Source organism: Rhinoderma darwinii, unplaced genomic scaffold (genome assembly GCF_050947455.1).
Source record: "Rhinoderma darwinii isolate aRhiDar2 unplaced genomic scaffold, aRhiDar2.hap1 Scaffold_140, whole genome shotgun sequence".
NCBI lineage: Eukaryota > Metazoa > Chordata > Amphibia > Anura > Rhinodermatidae > Rhinoderma > Rhinoderma darwinii.
In genome coordinates, this window is record NW_027461968.1 from 3113878 (window position 1) to 3134149 (window position 20272).

Sequence of the window (20272 nt, forward strand, 5' to 3'; positions counted from 1 at the left end):
AAACAAAAGTTAGGATGAGGATTAAATAAAAAATCAGAATTATTACAAAAGTCTGCAGCTTCGGTTCGACTGCTCCTTACATGTGAGTGGCCCCTCAATGTTTTGGAAACGGGTGGAGGACTTTGTCTTCATTAGAATGGGCCCCCTGCGATGCTGAGGCAGTTTGGACTCCACTCTTAGAAGGCCTAGAGTGATGATGATTTCACTGATCCTAGACACGGGGTAAACTCTGTGCATTAGCATCCCATGGGCGAACTGTTGTTATGTTAAAAAGATTTAGGGAGGCCAATCCAAATAAAAAATTGATTAATCTGTCACCTAAATGTTACATCAGTATTAGTAGAACTCTGTACTAGGGTAAATATGCTTTTTTAAACTTAGGAAAGAAACAAAAGTTAGGATGAGGATTAAATAAAAATTCAGGATGAAGACAACCGTCTGCAGCTTCGGCTCGACTGCCCCTTTCTTTTGAGTGGCCCCTCAATGTTTTGGAAACGGGTGGAGGACTTTGTCTTCATTAGAATGGGCCCCCCTGTGATGCTGAGGCAGTTTGGACTCCACTCTTAGAAGGCCTAGAGTGATAGTGATTTCACTGATCCTAGACCCGTAGTGGACTCTGTGCATTAGCATCCCCTGGGCGAACTGTTGTTATGTAAAAAAGATTTAGGTTAGCCAATCCAACCAAAAAATGTATTAATCTGTCACCTAAATGTTACATCAGTGTTAGTAGATCTCTGTCCTAGGGTAAATATGCTTTTTTAAATTTAGGAAACAAACAAAAGTTAGGATGAGGATTAAATAAAAAATCAGAATTATTACAAAAGTCTGCAGCTTCGGTTCGACTGCCCCTTACATGTGAGTGGCCCCTCAATGTTTTGGAAACGGGTGGAGGACTTTGTCTTCATTAGAATGGGCCCCCTGCGATGCTGAGGCAGTTTGGACTCCACTCTTAGAAGGCCTAGAGTGATGATGATTTCACTGATCCTAGACACGGGGTAAACTCTGTGCATTAGCATCCCATGGGCGAACTGTTGTTATGTTAAAAAGATTTAGGGAGGCCAATCCAAATAAAAAATTGATTAATCTGTCACCTAAATGTTACATCAGTATTAGTAGAACTCTGTACTAGGGTAAATATGCTTTTTTAAACTTAGGAAAGAAACAAAAGTTAGGATGAGGATTAAATAAAAATTCAGGATGAAGACAACCGTCTGCAGCTTCGGCTCGACTGCCCCTTTCTTTTGAGTGGCCCCTCAATGTTTTGGAAACGGGTGGAGGACTTTGTCTTCATTAGAATGGGCCCCCCTGTGATGCTGAGGCAGTTTGGACTCCACTCTTAGAAGGCCTAGAGTGATAGTGATTTCACTGATCCTAGACCCGTAGTGGACTCTGTGCATTAGCATCCCCTGGGCGAACTGTTGTTATGTAAAAAAGATTTAGGTTAGCCAATCCAACCAAAAAATGTATTAATCTGTCACCTAAATGTTACATCAGTGTTAGTAGATCTCTGTCCTAGGGTAAATATGCTTTTTTAAATTTAGGAAACAAACAAAAGTTAGGATGAGGATTAAATAAAAAATCAGAATTATTACAAAAGTCTGCAGCTTCGGTTCGACTGCCCCTTACATGTGAGTGGCCCCTCAATGTTTTGGAAACGGGTGGAGGACTTTGTCTTCATTAGAATGGGCCCCCTGCGATGCTGAGGCAGTTTGGACTCCACTCTTAGAAGGCCTAGAGTGATGATGATTTCACTGATCCTAGACACGGGGTAAACTCTGTGCATTAGCATCCCATGGGCGAACTGTTGTTATGTTAAAAAGATTTAGGGAGGCCAATCCAAATAAAAAATTGATTAATCTGTCACCTAAATGTTACATCAGTATTAGTAGAACTCTGTACTAGGGTAAATATGCTTTTTTAAACTTAGGAAAGAAACAAAAGTTAGGATGAGGATTAAATAAAAATTCAGGATGAAGACAACCGTCTGCAGCTTCGGCTCGACTGCCCCTTTCTTTTGAGTGGCCCCTCAATGTTTTGGAAACGGGTGGAGGACTTTGTCTTCATTAGAATGGGCCCCCCTGTGATGCTGAGGCAGTTTGGACTCCACTCTTAGAAGGCCTAGAGTGATAGTGATTTCACTGATCCTAGACCCGTAGTGGACTCTGTGCATTAGCATCCCATGGGCGAACTGTTGTTATGTAAAAAAGATTTAGGTTAGCCAATCCAACCAAAAAATGTATTAATCTGTCACCTAAATGTTACATCAGTGTTAGTAGATCTCTGTCCTAGGGTAAATATGCTTTTTTAAATTTAGGAAACAAACAAAAGTTAGGATGAGGATTAAATAAAAAATCAGAATTATTACAAAAGTCTGCAGCTTCGGTTCGACTGCCCCTTACATGTGAGTGGCCCCTCAATGTTTTGGAAACGGGTGTAGGACTTTGTCTTCATTAGAATGGGCCCCCTGCGATGCTGAGGCAGTTTGGACTCCACTCTTAGAAGGCCTAGAGTGATGATGATTTCACTGATCCTAGACACGGGGTAAACTCTGTGCATTAGCATCCCATGGGCGAACTGTTGTTATGTTAAAAAGATTTAGGGAGGCCAATCCAAATAAAAAATTGATTAATCTGTCACCTAAATGTTACATCAGTATTAGTAGAACTCTGTACTAGGGTAAATATGCTTTTTTAAACTTAGGAAAGAAACAAAAGTTAGGATGAGGATTAAATAAAAAATCAGAATTATTACAAAAGTCTGCAGCTTCGGCTCGACTGCCCCTTTCGTTTGAGTGGCCCCTCACTGTTTTGGAAACGGGTGGAGGACTTTGTCTTCATTAGAATGGGCCCCCCTGTGATGCTGAGGCAGTTTGGACTCCACTCTTAGAAGGCCTAGAGTGATAGTGATTTCACTGATCCTAGACCCGTAGTGGACTCTGTGCATTAGCATCCCATGGGCGAACTGTTGTTATGTCAAAAAGATTTAGGTTAGCCAATCCAACCAAAAAATGTATTAATCTGTCACCTAAATGTTACATCAGTGTTAGTAGATGTCTGTCCTAGGGTAAATATGCTTTTTTAAATTTAGGAAACAAACAAAAGTTAGGATGAGGATTAAATAAAAAATCTGAATTATTACAAACGCCTGCAGCTTCGGTTCGACTGCCCCTTACATTTGAGTGGCCCCTCAATGTTTTGGAAACGGGTGGAGGACTTTGTCTTCATTAGAATGGGCCCCCGGCGATGCTGAGGCAGTTTGGACTCCACTCTTAGAAGGCCTAGAGTGATGATGATTTCACTGATCCTAGACTCGGGGTAAACTCTGTGCATTAGCATCCCATGGGCGAACTGTTGTTATGTCAAAAAGATTTAGGGAGGCCAATCCAAACAAAAAATGTATTAATCTGTCACCTAAATGTTACATCAGTATTAGTAGAACTCTGTACTAGGGTAAATATGCTTTTTTAAACTTAGGAAAGAAACAAAAGTTAGGATGAGGATTAAATAAAAATTCAGGATGAAGACAACCGTCTGCAGCTTCGGCTCGACTGCCCCTTTCTTTTGAGTGGCCCCTCAATGTTTTGGAAACGGGTGGAGGACTTTGTCTTCATTAGAATGGGCCCCCCTGCGATGCTGAGGCAGTTTGGACTCCACTCTTAGAAGGCCTAGAGTGATAGTGATTTCACTGATCCTAGACCCGTAGTGGACTCTGTGCATTAGCTTCCCATGGGCGAACTGTTGTGATGTCAAAAAGATTTAGGTTAGCCAATCCAACCAAAAAATGTATTAATCTGTCACCTAAATGTTACATCAGTGTTAGTAGATCTCTGTCCTAGGGTAGATATGCTTTTTTAAACTTAGGAAACAAACAAAAGTTAGGATGAGGATTAAATAAAAAATCTGAATTATTACAAACGTCTGCAGCTTCGATTCGACTGCCCCTTACATTTGAGTGGCCCCTCAATGTTTTGGAAACGGGTGGAGGACTTTGTCTTCATTAGTAAGGGCCCCCTGCGATGCTGAGGCAGTTTGGACTCCACTCTTAGAAGGCCTAGAGTGATGATGATTTCACTGATCCTAGACACGGGGTAAACTCTGTGCATTAGCATCCCATGGGCGAACTGTTGTTATGTCAAAAAGATTTAGGGAGGCCAATCCAAATAAAAAATTGATTAATCTGTCACCTAAATGTTACATCAGTATTAGTAGAACTCTGTACTAGGGTAAATATGCTTTTTTAAACTTAGGAAAGAAACAAAAGTTAGGATGAGGATTAAATACAAATTCAGGATGAAGACAACCGTCTGCAGCTTCGGCTCGACTGCCCCTTTCTTTTGAGTGGCCCCTCAATGTTTTGGAAACGGGTGGAGGACATTGTCTTCATTAGAATGGGCCCCCCTGCGATGCTGAGGCAGTTTCGACTCCACTCTTAGAAGGCCTAGAGTGATAGTGATTTCACTGATCCTAGACCCGTAGTGGACTCTGTGCATTAGCATCCCATGGGCGAACTGTTGTTATGTCAAAAAGATTTAGGTTAGCCAATCCAACCAAAAAATGTATTAATCTGTCACCTAAATGTTACATCAGTGTTAGTAGATCTCTGTCCTAGGGTAAATATGCTTTTTTAAATTTAGGAAACAAACAAAAGTTAGGATGAGGATTAAATAAAAAATCTGAATTATTACAAACGCCTGCAGCTTCGGTTCGACTGCCCCTTACATTTGAGTGGCCCCTCAATGTTTTGGAAACGGGTGGAGGACTTTGTCTTCATTAGAATGGGCCCCCGGCGATGCTGAGGCAGTTTGGACTCCACTCTTAGAAGGCCTAGAGTGATGATGATTTCACTGATCCTAGACTCGGGGTAAACTCTGTGCATTAGCATCCCATGGGCGAACTGTTGTTATGTCAAAAAGATTTAGGGAGGCCAATCCAAACAAAAAATGTATTCATCTGTCACCTAAATGTTACATCAGTATTAGTAGAACTCTGTACTAGGGTAAATATGCTTTTTTAAACTTAGGAAAGAAACAAAAGTTAGGATGAGGATTAAATAAAAATTCAGGATGAAGACAACCGTCTGCAGCTTCGGCTCGACTGCCCCTTTCTTTTGAGTGGCCCCTCAATGTTTTGGAAACGGGTGGAGGACTTTGTCTTCATTAGAATGGGCCCCCCTGCGATGCTGAGGCAGTTTGGACTCCACTCTTAGAAGGCCTAGAGTGATAGTGATTTCACTGATCCTAGACCCGTAGTGGACTCTGTGCATTAGCATCCCATGGGCGAACTGTTGTGATGTCAAAAAGATTTAGGTTAGCCAATCCAACCAAAAAATGTATTAATCTGTCACCTAAATGTTACATCAGTGTTAGTAGATCTCTGTCCTAGGGTAGATATGCTTTTTTAAACTTAGGAAACAAACAAAAGTTAGGATGAGGATTAAATAAAAAATCTGAATTATTACAAACGTCTGCAGCTTCGATTCGACTGCCCCTTACATTTGAGTGGCCCCTCAATGTTTTGGAAACGGGTGGAGGACTTTGTCTTCATTAGAATGGGCCCCCTGCGATGCTGAGGCAGTTTGGACTCCACTCTTAGAAGGCCTAGAGTGATGATGATTTCACTGATCCTAGACACGGGGTAAACTCTGTGCATTAGCATCCCATGGGCGAACTGTTGTTATGTCAAAAAGATTTAGGGAGGCCAATCCAAATAAAAAATTGATTAATCTGTCACCTAAATGTTACATCAGTATTAGTAGAACTCTGTACTAGGGTAAATATGCTTTTTTAAACTTAGGAAAGAAACAAAAGTTAGGATGAGGATTAAATACAAATTCAGGATGAAGACAACCGTCTGCAGCTTCGGCTCGACTGCCCCTTTCTTTTGAGTGGCCCCTCAATGTTTTGGAAACGGGTGGAGGACATTGTCTTCATTAGAATGGGCCCCCCTGCGATGCTGAGGCAGTTTGGACTCCACTCTTAGAAGGCCTAGAGTGATAGTGATTTCACTGATCCTAGACCCGTAGTGGACTCTGTGCATTAGCATCCCATGGGCGAACTGTTGTTATGTCAAAAAGATTTAGGTTATCCAACCAAAAAATTTATTAATCTGTCACCTAAATGTTACATCAGTGTTAGTAGATCTCTGTCCTAGGGTAAATATGCTTTTTTAAATTTAGGAAACAAACAAAAGTTAGGATGAGGATTAAATAAAAAATCTGAATTATTACAAACGCCTGCAGCTTCGGTTCGACTGCCCCTTACATTTGAGTGGCCCCTCAATGTTTTGGAAACGGGTGGAGGACTTTGTCTTCATTAGAATGGGCCCCCGGCGATGCTGAGGCAGTTTGGACTCCACTCTTAGAAGGCCTAGAGTGATGATGATTTCACTGATCCTAGACTCGGGGTAAACTCTGTGCATTAGCATCCCATGGGCGAACTGTTGTTATGTCAAAAAGATTTAGGGAGGCCAATCCAAACAAAAAATGTATTAATCTGTCACCTAAATGTTACATCAGTATTAGTAGAACTCTGTACTAGGGTAAATATGCTTTTTTAAACTTAGGAAAGAAACAAAAGTTAGGATGAGGATTAAATAAAAATTCAGGATGAAGACAACCGTCTGCAGCTTCGGCTCGACTGCCCCTTTCTTTTGAGTGGCCCCTCAATGTTTTGGAAACGGGTGGAGGACTTTGTCTTCATTAGAATGGGCCCCCCTGCGATGCTGAGGCAGTTTGGACTCCACTCTTAGAAGGCCTAGAGTGATAGTGATTTCACTGATCCTAGACCCGTAGTGGACTCTGTGCATTAGCATCCCATGGGCGAACTGTTGTGATGTCAAAAAGATTTAGGTTAGCCAATCCAACCAAAAAATGTATTAATCTGTCACCTAAATGTTACATCAGTGTTAGTAGATCTCTGTCCTAGGGTAAATATGCTTTTTCAAATTTAGGAAACAAACAAAAGTTAGGATGAGGATTAAATAAAAAATCTGAATTATTACAAACGCCTGCAGCTTCGGTTCGACTGCCCCTTACATGTGAGTGGCCCCTCAATGTTTTGGAAAGGGTGGAGGACTTTGTCTTCATTAGAATGGGCCCCCTGCGATGCTGAGGCAGTTTGGACTCCACTCTTAGAAGGCCTAGAGTGATGATGATTTCACTGATCCTAGACACGGGGTAAACTCTGTGCATTAGCATCGCATGGGCGAACTGTTGTTATGTTAAAAAGATTTAGGGAGGCCAATCCAAATAAAAAATTGATTAATCTGTCACCTAAATGTTACATCAGTATTAGTAGAACTCTGTACTAGGGTAAATAGGCTTTTTTAAACTTAGGAAAGAAACAAAAGTTAGGATGAGGATTAAATAAAAATTCAGGATGAAGACAACCGTCTGCAGCTTCGGCTCGACTGCCCCTTTCTTTTGAGTGGCCCCTCAATGTTTTGGAAACGGGTGGAGGACATTGTCTTCATTAGAATGGGCCCCCCTGCCATGCTGAGGCAGTTTGGACTCCACTCTTAGAAGGCCTAGAGTGATAGTGATTTCACTGATCCTAGACCCGTAGTGGACTCTGTGCATTAGCATCCCATGGGCGAACTGTTGTTATGTCAAAAAGATTTAGGTTAGCCAATCCAACCAAAAAATGTATTAATCTGTCACCTAAATGTTACATCAGTGTTAGTAGATCTCTGTCCTAGGGTAAATATGCTTTTTTAAATTTAGGAAACAAACAAAAGTTAGGATGAGGATTAAATAAAAAATCTGAATTATTACAAACGTCTGCAGCTTCGATTCAACTGCCCCTTACATTTGAGTGGCCCCTCAATGTTTTGGAAACGGGTGGAGGACTTTGTCTTCATTAGAATGGGCCCCCGGCGATGCTGAGGCAGTTTGGACTCCACTCTTAGAAGGCCTAGAGTGATGATGATTTCACTGATCCTAGACTCGGGGTAAACTCTGTGCATTAGCATCCCATGGGCGAACTGTTGTTATGTCAAAAAGATTTAGGGAGGCCAATCCAAACAAAAAATGTATTAATCTGTCACCTAAATGTTACATCAGTATTAGTAGAACTCTGTACTAGGGTAAATATGCTTTTTTAAACTTAGGAAAGAAACAAAAGTTAGGATGAGGATTAAATAAAAATTCAGGATGAAGACAACCGTCTGCAGCTTCGGCTGGACTGCCCCTTTCTTTTGAGTGGCCCCTCAATGTTTTGGAAACGGGTGGAGGACTTTGTCTTCATTAGAATGGGCCCCCCTGCGATGCTGAGGCAGTTTGGACTCCACTCTTAGAAGGCCTAGAGTGATAGTGATTTCACTGATCCTAGACCCGTAGTGGACTCTGTGCATTAGCATCCCATGGGCGAACTGTTGTGATGTCAAAAAGATTTAGGTTAGCCAATCCAACCAAAAAATGTATTAATCTGTCACCTAAATGTTACATCAGTGTTAGTAGATCTCTGTCCTAGGGTAGATATGCTTTTTTAAACTTAGGAAACAAACAAAAGTTAGGATGAGGATTAAATAAAAAATCTGAATTATTACAAACGTCTGCAGCTTCGATTCGACTGCCCCTTACATTTGAGTGGCCCCTCAATGTTTTGGAAACGGGTGGAGGACTTTGTCTTCATTAGAATGGGCCCCCTGCGATGCTGAGGCAGTTTGGACTCCACTCTTAGAAGGCCTAGAGTGATGATGATTTCACTGATCCTAGACACGGGGTAAACTCTGTGCATTAGCATCCCATGGGCGAACTGTTGTTATGTCAAAAAGATTTAGGGAGGCCAATCCAAATAAAAAATTGATTAATCTGTCACCTAAATGTTACATCAGTATTAGTAGAACTCTGTACTAGGGTAAATATGCTTTTTTAAACTTAGGAAAGAAACAAAAGTTAGGATGAGGATTAAATACAAATTCAGGATGAAGACAACCGTCTGCAGCTTCGGCTCGACTGCCCCTTTCTTTTGAGTGGCCCCTCAATGTTTTGGAAACGGGTGGAGGACATTGTCTTCATTAGAATGCGCCCCCCTGCGATGCTGAGGCAGTTTGGACTCCACTCTTAGAAGGCCTAGAGTGATAGTGATTTCACTGATCCTAGACCCGTAGTGGACTCTGTGCATTAGCATCCCATGGGCGAACTGTTGTTATGTCAAAAAGATTTAGGTTAGCCAATCCAACCAAAAAATTTATTAATCTGTCACCTAAAAGTTACATCAGTGTTAGTAGATCTCTGTCCTAGGGTAAATATGCTTTTTTTAAACTTAGGAAACAAACAAAAGATAGGATAAGGATTAAATAAAAAATCAGAATTATTACAAACGTCTGCAGCTTCGGTTCGACTGCCCCTTACATTTGAGTGGCCCCTCAATGTTTTGGAAACAGGTGGAAGACTTTATCTTCATTAGAATGGGCCCCCTGCGATGCTGAGGCAGTTTGGACTCCACTCTTAGAAGGCCTAGAGTGATGGTGATTTCACTATCCTATACCCGGGTTAAACTCTGTGCATTAGCATCCCATGGGCGAACTGTTGTTATGTCAAAAAGATTTAGGGAGGCCAATCCAAACAAAAAATTGATTAATCTGTCACCTAAATGTTACATCAGTATTAGTAGAACTCTGTACTAGGGTAAATATGCTTTTTTAAACTTAGGAAAGAAACAAAAGTTAGGATGAGGATTAAATAAAAATTCAGGATGAAGACAACCGTCTGCAGCTTCGGCTCGACTGCCCCTTTCTTTTGAGTGGCCCCTCAATGTTTTGGAAACGGGTGGAGGACTTTGTCTTCATTAGAATGGGCCCCCCTGCGATGCTGAGGCAGTTTGGACTCCACTCTTAGAAGGCCTAGAGTGATGATGATTTCACTGATCCTGGACCCGGGGTAAACTCTGTGCATTAGCATCCCATGGGCGAACTGTTGTTATGTTAAAAAGATTTAGGTTAGCCAATCCAACCAAAAAATGTATTAATCTGTCACCTAAATGTTACATCAGTGTTAGTAGATCTCTGTCCTAGGGTAAATATGCTTTTTCAAATTTAGGAAACAAACAAAAGTTAGGATGAGGATTAAATAAAAAATCTGAATTATTACAAACGCCTGCAGCTTCAGTTCGACTGCCCCTTACATGTGAGTGGCCCCTCAATGTTTTGGAAAGGGTGGAGGACTTTGTCTTCATTAGAATGGGCCCCCTGCGATGCTGAGGCAGTTTGGACTCCACTCTTAGAAGGCCTAGAGTGATGATGATTTCACTGATCCTAGACACGGGGTAAACTCTGTGCATTAGCATCCCATGGGCGAACTGTTGTTATGTTAAAAAGATTTAGGGAGGCCAATCCAAATAAAAAATTGATTAATCTGTCACCTAAATGTTACATCAGTATTAGTAGAACTCTGTACTAGGGTAAATAGGCTTTTTTAAACTTAGGAAAGAAACAAAAGTTAGGATGAGGATTAAATAAAAATTCAGGATGAAGACAACCGTCTGCAGCTTCGGCTCGACTGCCCCTTTCTTTTGAGTGGCCCCTCAATGTTTTGGAAACGGGTGGAGGACATTGTCTTCATTAGAATGGGCCCCCCTGCCATGCTGAGGCAGTTTGGACTCCACTCTTAGAAGGCCTAGAGTGATAGTGATTTCACTGATCCTAGACCCGTAGTGGACTCTGTGCATTAGCATCCCATGGGCGAACTGTTGTTATGTCAAAAAGATTTAGGTTAGCCAATCCAACCAAAAAATGTATTAATCTGTCACCTAAATGTTACATCAGTGTTAGTAGATCTCTGTCCTAGGGTAAATATGCTTTTTTAAACTTAGGAAACAAACAAAAGTTAGGATGAGGATTAAATAAAAAATCAGAATTATTACAAAAGTCTGCAGCTTCGGTTCGACTGCCCCTTACATGTGAGTGGCCCCTCAATGTTTTGGAAACGGGTGGAGGACTTTGTCTTCATTAGAATGGGCCCCCTGCGATGCTGAGGCAGTTTGGACTCCACTTTTAGAAGGCCTAGAGTGATGATGATTTCACTGATCCTAGACATGGGGTAAACTCTGTGCATTAGCATCCCATGGGCGAACTGTTGTTATGTTAAAAAGATTTAGGGAGGCTAATCCAAATAAAAAATTGATTAATCTGTCACCTAAATGTTACATCAGTGTTAGTAGATCTCTGTACTAGGGTAAATATGCTTTTTTAAACTTAGGAAAGAAACAAAAGTTAGGATGAGGATTAAATAAAAAATCAGAATTATTACAAAAGTCTGCAGCTTCGGCTCGACTGCCCCTTTCTTTTGAGTGGCCCCTCACTGTTTTGGAAACGGGTGGAGGACTTTGTCTTCATTAGAATGGGCCCCACTGTGATGCTGAGGCAGTTTGGACTCCACTCTTAGAAGGCCTAGAGTGATAGTGATTTCACTGATCCTAGACCCGTAGTGGACTCTGTGCATTAGCATCCCATGGGCGAACTGTTGTTATGTCAAAAAGATTTAGGTTAGCCAATCCAACCAAAAAATGTATTAATCTGTCACCTAAATGTTACATCAGTGTTAGTAGATCTCTGTCCTAGGGTAAATATGCTTTTTTAAATTTAGGAAACAAACAAAAGTTAGGATGAGGATTAAATAAAAAATCTGAATTATTACAAACGCCTGCAGCTTCGGTTCGACTGCCCCTTACATTTGAGTGGCCCCTCAATGTTTTGGAAACGGGTGGAGGACTTTGTCTTCATTAGAATGTGCCCCCGGCGATGCTGAGGCAGTTTGGACTCCACTCTTAGAAGGCCTAGAGTGATGATGATTTCACTGATCCTAGACACGGGGTAAACTCTGTGCATTAGCATCCCATGGGCGAACTGTTGTTATGTCAAAAAGATTTAGGGAGGCCAATCCAAACAAAAAATGTATTAATCTGTCACCTAAATGTTACATCAGTATTAGTAGAACTCTGTACTAGGGTAAATATGCTTTTTTAAACTTAGGAAAGAAACAAAAGTTAGGATGAGGATTAAATAAAAATTCAGGATGAAGACAACCGTCTGCAGCTTCGGCTCGACTGCCCCTTTCTTTTGAGTGGCCCCTCAATGTTTTGGAAACGGGTGGAGGACTTTGTCTTCATTAGAATGGGCCCCCCTGCGATGCTGAGGCAGTTTGGACTCCACTCTTAGAAGGCCTAGAGTGATAGTGATTTCACTGATCCTAGACCCGTAGTGGACTCTGTGCATTAGCATCCCATGGGCGAACTGTTGTGATGTCAAAAAGATTTAGGTTAGCCAATCCAACCAAAAAATTTATTAATCTGTCACCTAAATGTTACATCAGTGTTAGTAGATCTCTGTCCTAGGGTAGATATGCTTTTTTAAACTTAGGAAACAAACAAAAGTTAGGATGAGGATTAAATAAAAAATCAGAATTATTACAAACGTCTGCAGCTTCGGTTCGACTGCCCCTTACATTTGAGTGGCCCCTCAATGTTTTGGAAACGGGTGGAGGACTTTGTCTTCATTAGAATGGGCCCCCTGCGATGCTGAGGCAGTTTGGACTCCACTCTTAGAAGGCCTAGAGTGATGATGATTTCACTGATCCTAGACACGGGGTAAACTCTGTGCATTAGCATCCCATGGGCGAACTGTTGTTATGTCAAAAAGATTTAGGGAGGCCAATCCAAATAAAAAATTGATTAATCTGTCACCTAAATGTTACATCAGTATTAGTAGAACTCTGTACTAGGGTAAATATGCTTTTTTAAACTTAGGAAAGAAACAAAAGTTAGGATGAGGATTAAATACAAATTCAGGATGAAGACAACCGTCTGCAGCTTCGGCTCGACTGCCCCTTTCTTTTGAGTGGCCCCTCAATGTTTTGGAAACGGGTGGAGGACATTGTCTTCATTAGAATGGGCCCCCCTGCGATGCTGAGGCAGTTTGGACTCCACTCTTAGAAGGCCTAGAGTGATAGTGATTTCACTGATCCTAGACCCGTAGTGGACTCTGTGCATTAGCATCCCATGGGCGAACTGTTGTTATGTCAAAAAGATTTAGGTTAGCCAATCCAACCAAAAAATGTATTAATCTGTCACCTAAATGTTACATCAGTGTTAGTAGATCTCTGTCCTAGGGTAAATATGCTTTTTTAAATTTAGGAAACAAACAAAAGTTAGGATGAGGATTAAATAAAAAATCAGAATTATTACAAAAGTCTGCAGCTTCGGTTCGACTGCTCCTTACATGTGAGTGGCCCCTCAATGTTTTGGAAACGGGTGGAGGACTTTGTCTTCATTAGAATGGGCCCCCTGCGATGCTGAGGCAGTTTGGACTCCACTCTTAGAAGGCCTAGAGTGATGATGATTTCACTGATCCTAGACACGGGGTAAACTCTGTGCATTAGCATCCCATGGGCGAACTGTTGTTATGTTAAAAAGATTTAGGGAGGCCAATCCAAATAAAAAATTGATTAATCTGTCACCTAAATGTTACATCAGTATTAGTAGAACTCTGTTAGGGTAAATATGCTTTTTTAAACTTAGGAAAGAAACAAAAGTTAGGATGAGGATTAAATAAAAATTCAGGATGAAGACAACCGTCTGCAGCTTCGGCTCGACTGCCCCTTTCTTTTGAGTGGCCCCTCAATGTTTTGGAAACGGGTGGAGGACTTTGTCTTCATTAGAATGGGCCCCCCTGTTATGCTGAGGCAGTTTGGACTCCACTCTTAGAAGGCCTAGAGTGATAGTGATTTCACTGATCCTAGACCCGTAGTGGACTCTGTGCATTAGCATCCCATGGGCGAACTGTTGTGATGTCAAAAAGATTTAGGTTAGCCAATCCAACCAAAAAATTTATTAATCTGTCACCTAAATGTTACATCAGTGTTAGTAGATCTCTGTCCTAGGGTAGATATGCTTTTTTAAACTTAGGAAACAAACAAAAGTTAGGATGAGGATTAAATAAAAAATCTGAATTATTACAAACGTCTGCAGCTTCGGTTCGACTGCCCCTTACATTTGAGTGGCCCCTCAATGTTTTGGAAACGGGTGGAGGACTTTGTCTTCATTAGAATGGGCCCCCTGCGATGCTGAGGCAGTTTGGACTCCACTCTTAGAAGGCCTAGAGTGATGATGATTTCACTGATCCTAGACACGGGGTAAACTCTGTGCATTAGCATCCCATGGGCGAACTGTTGTTATGTCAAAAAGATTTAGGGAGGCCAATCCAAATAAAAAATTGATTAATCTGTCACCTAAATGTTACATCAGTATTAGTAGAACTCTGTACTAGGGTAAATATGCTTTTTTAAACTTAGGAAAGAAACAAAAGTTAGGATGAGGATTAAATACAAATTCAGGATGAAGACAACCGTCTGCAGCTTCGGCTCGACTGCCCCTTTCTTTTGAGTGGCCCCTCAATGTTTTGGAAACGGGTGGAGGACATTGTCTTCATTAGAATGGGCCCCCCTGCGATGCTGAGGCAGTTTGGACTCCACTCTTAGAAGGCCTAGAGTGATAGTGATTTCACTGATCCTAGACCCGTAGTGGACTCTGTGCATTAGCATCCCATGGGCGAACTGTTGTTATGTCAAAAAGATTTAGGTTAGCCAATCCAACCAAAAAATGTATTAATCTGTCACCTAAATGTTACATCAGTGTTAGTAGATCTCTGTCCTAGGGTAAATATGCTTTTTTAAATTTAGGAAACAAACAAAAGTAAAGATGAAGGATTAAATAAAAAATCTGAATTATTACAAACGCCTGCAGCTTCGGTTCGACTGCCCCTTACATTTGAGTGGCCCCTCAATGTTTTGGAAACGGGTGGAGGACTTTGTCTTCATTAGAATGGGCCCCCTGCGATGCTGAGGCAGTTTGGACTCCACTCTTAGAAGGCCTAGAGTGATGATGATTTCACTGATCCTAGACTCGGGGTAAACTCTGTGCATTAGCATCCCATGGGCGAACTGTTGTTATGTCAAAAAGATTTAGGGAGGCCAATCCAAACAAAAAATTGATTAATCTGTCAACTAAATGTTACATCAGTATTAGTAGAACTCTGTACTAGGGTAAATATGCTTTTTTAAACTTAGGAAAGAAACAAAAGTTAGGATAAGGATTAAACACAAATTCAGGATGAAGACAACCGTCTGCAGCTTCGGCTCGACCGCCCCTTTCTTTTGAGTGGCCCCTCAATGTTTTGGAAACGGGTGGAGGACATTGTCTTCATTAGAATGGGCCCCCCTGCCATGCTGAGGCAGTTTGGACTCCACTCTTAGAAGGCCTAGAGTGATAGTGATTTCACTGATCCTAGACCCGTAGTGGACTCTGTGCATTAGCATCCCATGGGCGAACTGTTGTTATGTCAAAAAGATTTAGGTTAGCCAATCCAACCAAAAAATGTATTAATCTGTCACCTAAATGTTACATCAGTGTTAGTAGATCTCTGTCCTAGGGTAAATATGCTTTTTTTAAACTTAGGAAACAAACAAAAGATAGGATAAGGATTAAATAAAAAATCAGAATTATTACAAACGTCTGCAGCTTCGGTTCGACTGCCCCTTACATTTGAGTGGCCCCTCAATGTTTTGGAAACAGGTGGAAGACTTTATCTTCATTAGAATGGGCCCCCTGCGATGCTGAGGCAGTTTGGACTCCACTCTTAGAAGGCCTAGAGTGATGGTGATTTCACTATCCTATACCCGGGTTAAACTCTGTGCATTAGCATCCCATGGGCGAACTGTTGTTATGTCAAAAAGATTTAGGGAGGCCAATCCAAACAAAAAATTGATTAATCTGTCACCTAAATGTTACATCAGTATTAGTAGAACTCTGTACTAGGGTAAATATGCTTTTTTAAACTTAGGAAAGAAACAAAAGTTAGGATGAGGATTAAATAAAAATTCAGGATGAAGACAACCGTCTGCAGCTTCGGCTCGACTGCCCCTTTCTTTTGAGTGGCCCCTCAATGTTTTGGAAACGGGTGGAGGACTTTGTCTTCATTAGAATGGGCCCCCCTGCGATGCTGAGGCAGTTTGGACTCCACTCTTAGAAGGCCTAGAGTGATGATGATTTCACTGATCCTGGACCCGGGGTAAACTCTGTGCATTAGCATCCCATGGGCGAACTATTGTTATGTCAAAAAGATTTAGGTTAGCCAATCCAACCAAAAAATGTATTAATCTGTCACCTAAATGTTACATCAGTGTTAGTAGATCTCTGTCCTAGGGTAAATATGCTTTTTCAAATTTAGGAAACAAACAAAAGTTAGGATGAGGATTAAATAAAAAATCAGAATTATTACAAAAGTCTGCAGCTTCGGCTCGACTGCCCCTTTCTTTTGAGTGGCCCCTCAATGTTTTGGAAACGGGTGGAGGACTTTGTCTTCATTAGAATGGGCCCCCCTGCGATGCTGAGGCAGTTTGGACTCCACTCTTAGAAGGCCTAGAGTGATGATGATTTCACTGATCCTGGACCCGGGGTAAACTCTGTGCATTAGCATCCCATGGGCGAACTATTGTTATGTCAAAAAGATTTAGGTTAGCCAATCCAACCAAAAAATGTATTAATCTGTCACCTAAATGTTACATCAGTGTTAGTAGATCTCTGTCCTAGGGTAAATATGCTTTTTCAAATTTAGGAAACAAACAAAAGTTAGGATGAGGATTAAATAAAAAATCAGAATTATTACAAAAGTCTGCAGCTTCGGTTCGACTGCCCCTTACATGTGAGTGGCCCCTCAATGTTTTGGAAACGGGTGGAGGACTTTGTCTTCATTAGAATGGGCCCCCTGCGATGCTGAGGCAGTTTGGACTCCACTCTTAGAAGGCCTAGAGTGATGATGATTTCACTGATCCTAGACACGGGGTAAACTCTGTGCATTAGCATCCCATGGGCGAACTGTTGTTATGTTAAAAAGATTTAGGGAGGCCAATCCAAATAAAAAATTGATTAATCTGTCACCTAAATGTTACATCAGTATTAGTAGAACTCTGTACTAGGGTAAATATGCTTTTTTAAACTTAGGAAAGAAACAAAAGTTAGGATGAGGATTAAGGGGTAGATTAAATGTATTAATCTGTTTGGACTCCACTCTTAGAAGGCCTAGAGTGATGATGATTTCACTGATCCTAGACTCGGGGTAAACTCTGTGCATTAGCATCCCATGGGCGAACTGTTGTTATGTCAAAAAGATTTAGGGAGGCCAATCCAAACAAAAAATGTATTAATCTGTCACCTAAATGTTACATCAGTATTAGTAGAACTCTGTACTAGGGTAAATATGCTTTTTTAGACTTTGTCTTCATTAGAATGGGCCCCCTGCGATGCTGAGGCAGTTTGGACTCCACTCTTAGAAGGCCTAGAGTGATGATGATTTCACTGATCCTAGACACGGGGTAAACTCTGTACATTAGCATCCCATGGGCGAACTGTTGTTATGTTAAAAAGATTTAGGGAGGCCAATCCAAATAAAAAATTGATTAATCTGTCACCTAAATGTTACATCAGTATTAGTAGAACTCTGTACTAGGGTAAATATGCTTTTTTAAACTTAGGAAAGAAACAAAAGTTAGGATGAGGATTAAATAAAAATTCAGGATGAAGACAACCGTCTGCAGCTTCGGCTCGACTGCCCCTTTCTTTTGAGTGGCCCCTCAATGTTTTGGAAACGGGTGGAGGACTTTGTCTTCATTAGAATGGGCCCCCCTGCGATGCTGAGGCAGTTTGGACTCCACTCTTAGAAGGCCTAGAGTGATAGTGATTTCACTGATCCTAGACCCGTAGTGGACTCTGTGCATTAGCATCCCATGGGCGAACTGTTGTGATGTCAAAAAGATTTAGGTTAGCCAATCCAACCAAAAAATTTATTAATCTGTCACCTAAATGTTACATCATTGTTAGTAGATCTCTGTCCTAGGGTAGATATGCTTTTTTAAACTTAGGAAACAAACAAAAGTTAGGATGAGGATTAAATAAAAAATCAGAATTATTACAAACGTCTGCAGCTTCGGTTCGACTGCCCCTTACATTTGAGTGGCCCCTCAATGTTTTGGAAACGGGTGGAGGACTTTGTCTTCATTAGAATGGGACCCCTGCGATGCTGAGGCAGTTTGGACTCCACTCTTAGAAGGCCTAGAGTGATGATGATTTCACTGATCCTAGACACGGGGTAAACTCTGTGCATTAGCATCCCATGGGCGAACTGTTGTTATGTCAAAAAGATTTAGGGAGGCCAATCCAAACAAAAAATGTATTAATCTGTCACCTAAATGTTACATCAGTATTAGTAGAACTCTGTACTAGGGTAAATATGCTTTTTTAAACTTAGGAAAGAAACAAAAGTTAGGATGAGGATTAAATACAAATTCAGGATGAAGACAACCGTCTGCAGCTTCGGCTCGACTGCCCCTTTCTTTTGAGTGGCCCCTCAATGTTTTGGAAACGGGTGGAGGACTTTGTCTTCATTAGAATGGGCCCCCCTGCGATGCTGAGGCAGTTTGGACTCCACTCTTAGAAGGCCTAGAGTGATAGTGATTTCACTGATCCTAGACCCGTAGTGGACTCTGTGCATTAGCATCCCATGGGCGAACTGTTGTTATGTCAAAAAGATTTAGGTTAGCCAATCCAACCAAAAAATTTATTAATCTGTCACCTAAATGTTACATCAGTGTTAGTAGATCTCTGTCCTAGGGTAAATATGCTTTTTTAAATTTAGGAAACAAACAAAAGTTAGGATGAGGATTAAATAAAAAATCTGAATTATTACAAACGCCTGCAGCTTCGGTTCGACTGCCCCTTACATTTGAGTGGCCCCTCAATGTTTTGGAAACGGGTGGAGGACTTTGTCTTCATTAGAATGGGCCCCCTGCGATGCTGAGGCAGTTTGGACTCCACTCTTAGAAGGCCTAGAGTGATGATGATTTCACTGATCCTAGACACGGGGTAAACTCTGTGCATTAGCATCCCATGGGCGAACTGTTGTTATGTCAAAAAGATTTAGGTTAGCCAATCCAACCAAAAAATTTATTAATCTGTCACCTAAATGTTACATCAGTGTTAGTAGATCTCTGTCCTAGGGTAAATATGCTTTTTTAAATTTAGGAAACAAACAAAAGTTAGGATGAGGATTAAATAAAAAATCTGAATTATTACAAACGCCTGCAGCTTCGGTTCGACTGCCCCTTACATTTGAGTGGCCCCTCAATGTTTTGGAAACGGGTGGAGGACTTTGTCTTCATTAGAATGGGCCCCCTGCGATGCTGAGGCAGTTTGGACTCCACTCTTAGAAGGCCTAGAGTGATGATGATTTCACTGATCCTAGACTCGGGGTAAACTCTGTGCATTAGCATCCCATGGGTGAACTGTTGTTATGTCAAAAAGATTTAGGGAGGCCAATCCAAACAAAAAATGTATTAATCTGTCACCTAAATGTTACATCAGTGTTAGTAGATCTCTGTCCTAGGGTAAATATGCTTTTTTAAATTTAGGAAAGAAACAAAAGTTAGGATGAGGATTAAATAAAAAATCAGAATTATTACAAAAGTCTGCAGCTTCGGTTCGACTGCCCCTTACATTTGAGTGGCCCCTCAATGTTTTGGAAACGGGTGGAGGACTTTGTCTTCATTAGAATGGGCCCCCTGCGATGCTGAGGCAGTTTGGACTCCACTCTTAGAAGGCCTAGAGTGATGATGATTTCACTGATCCTAGACACGGGGTAAACTCTGTGCATTAGCATCCCATGGGCGAACTGTTGTTATGTCAAAAAGATTTAGGGAGGCCAATCCAAACAAAAAATGGATTAATCTGTCAACTAAATGTTACATCAGTATTAGTAGAACTCTGTACTAGGGTAAATATGCTTTTTTAAACTTAGGAAAGAAACAAAAGTTAGGATGAGGATTAAATACAAATTCAGGATGAAGACAACCGTCTGCAGCTTCGGCTCGACTGCCCATTTCTTTTGAGTGGCCCCTCAATGTTTTGGAAACGGGTGGAGGACATTGTCTTCATTAGAATGGGCCCCCCTGCGATGCTGAGGCAGTTTGGACTCCACTCTTAGAAGGCCTAGAGTGATAGTGATTTCACTGATCCTAGACCCGTAGTGGACTCTGTGCATTAGCATCCCATGGGCGAACTGTTGTTATGTCAAAAAGATTTAGGTTAGCCAATCCAACCAAAAAATGTATTAATCTGTCACCTAAATGTTACATCAGTGTTAGTAGATCTCTGTCCTAGGGTAAATATGCTTTTTTAAATTTAGGAAAGAAACAAAAGTTAGGATGAGGATTAAATAAAAAATCAGAA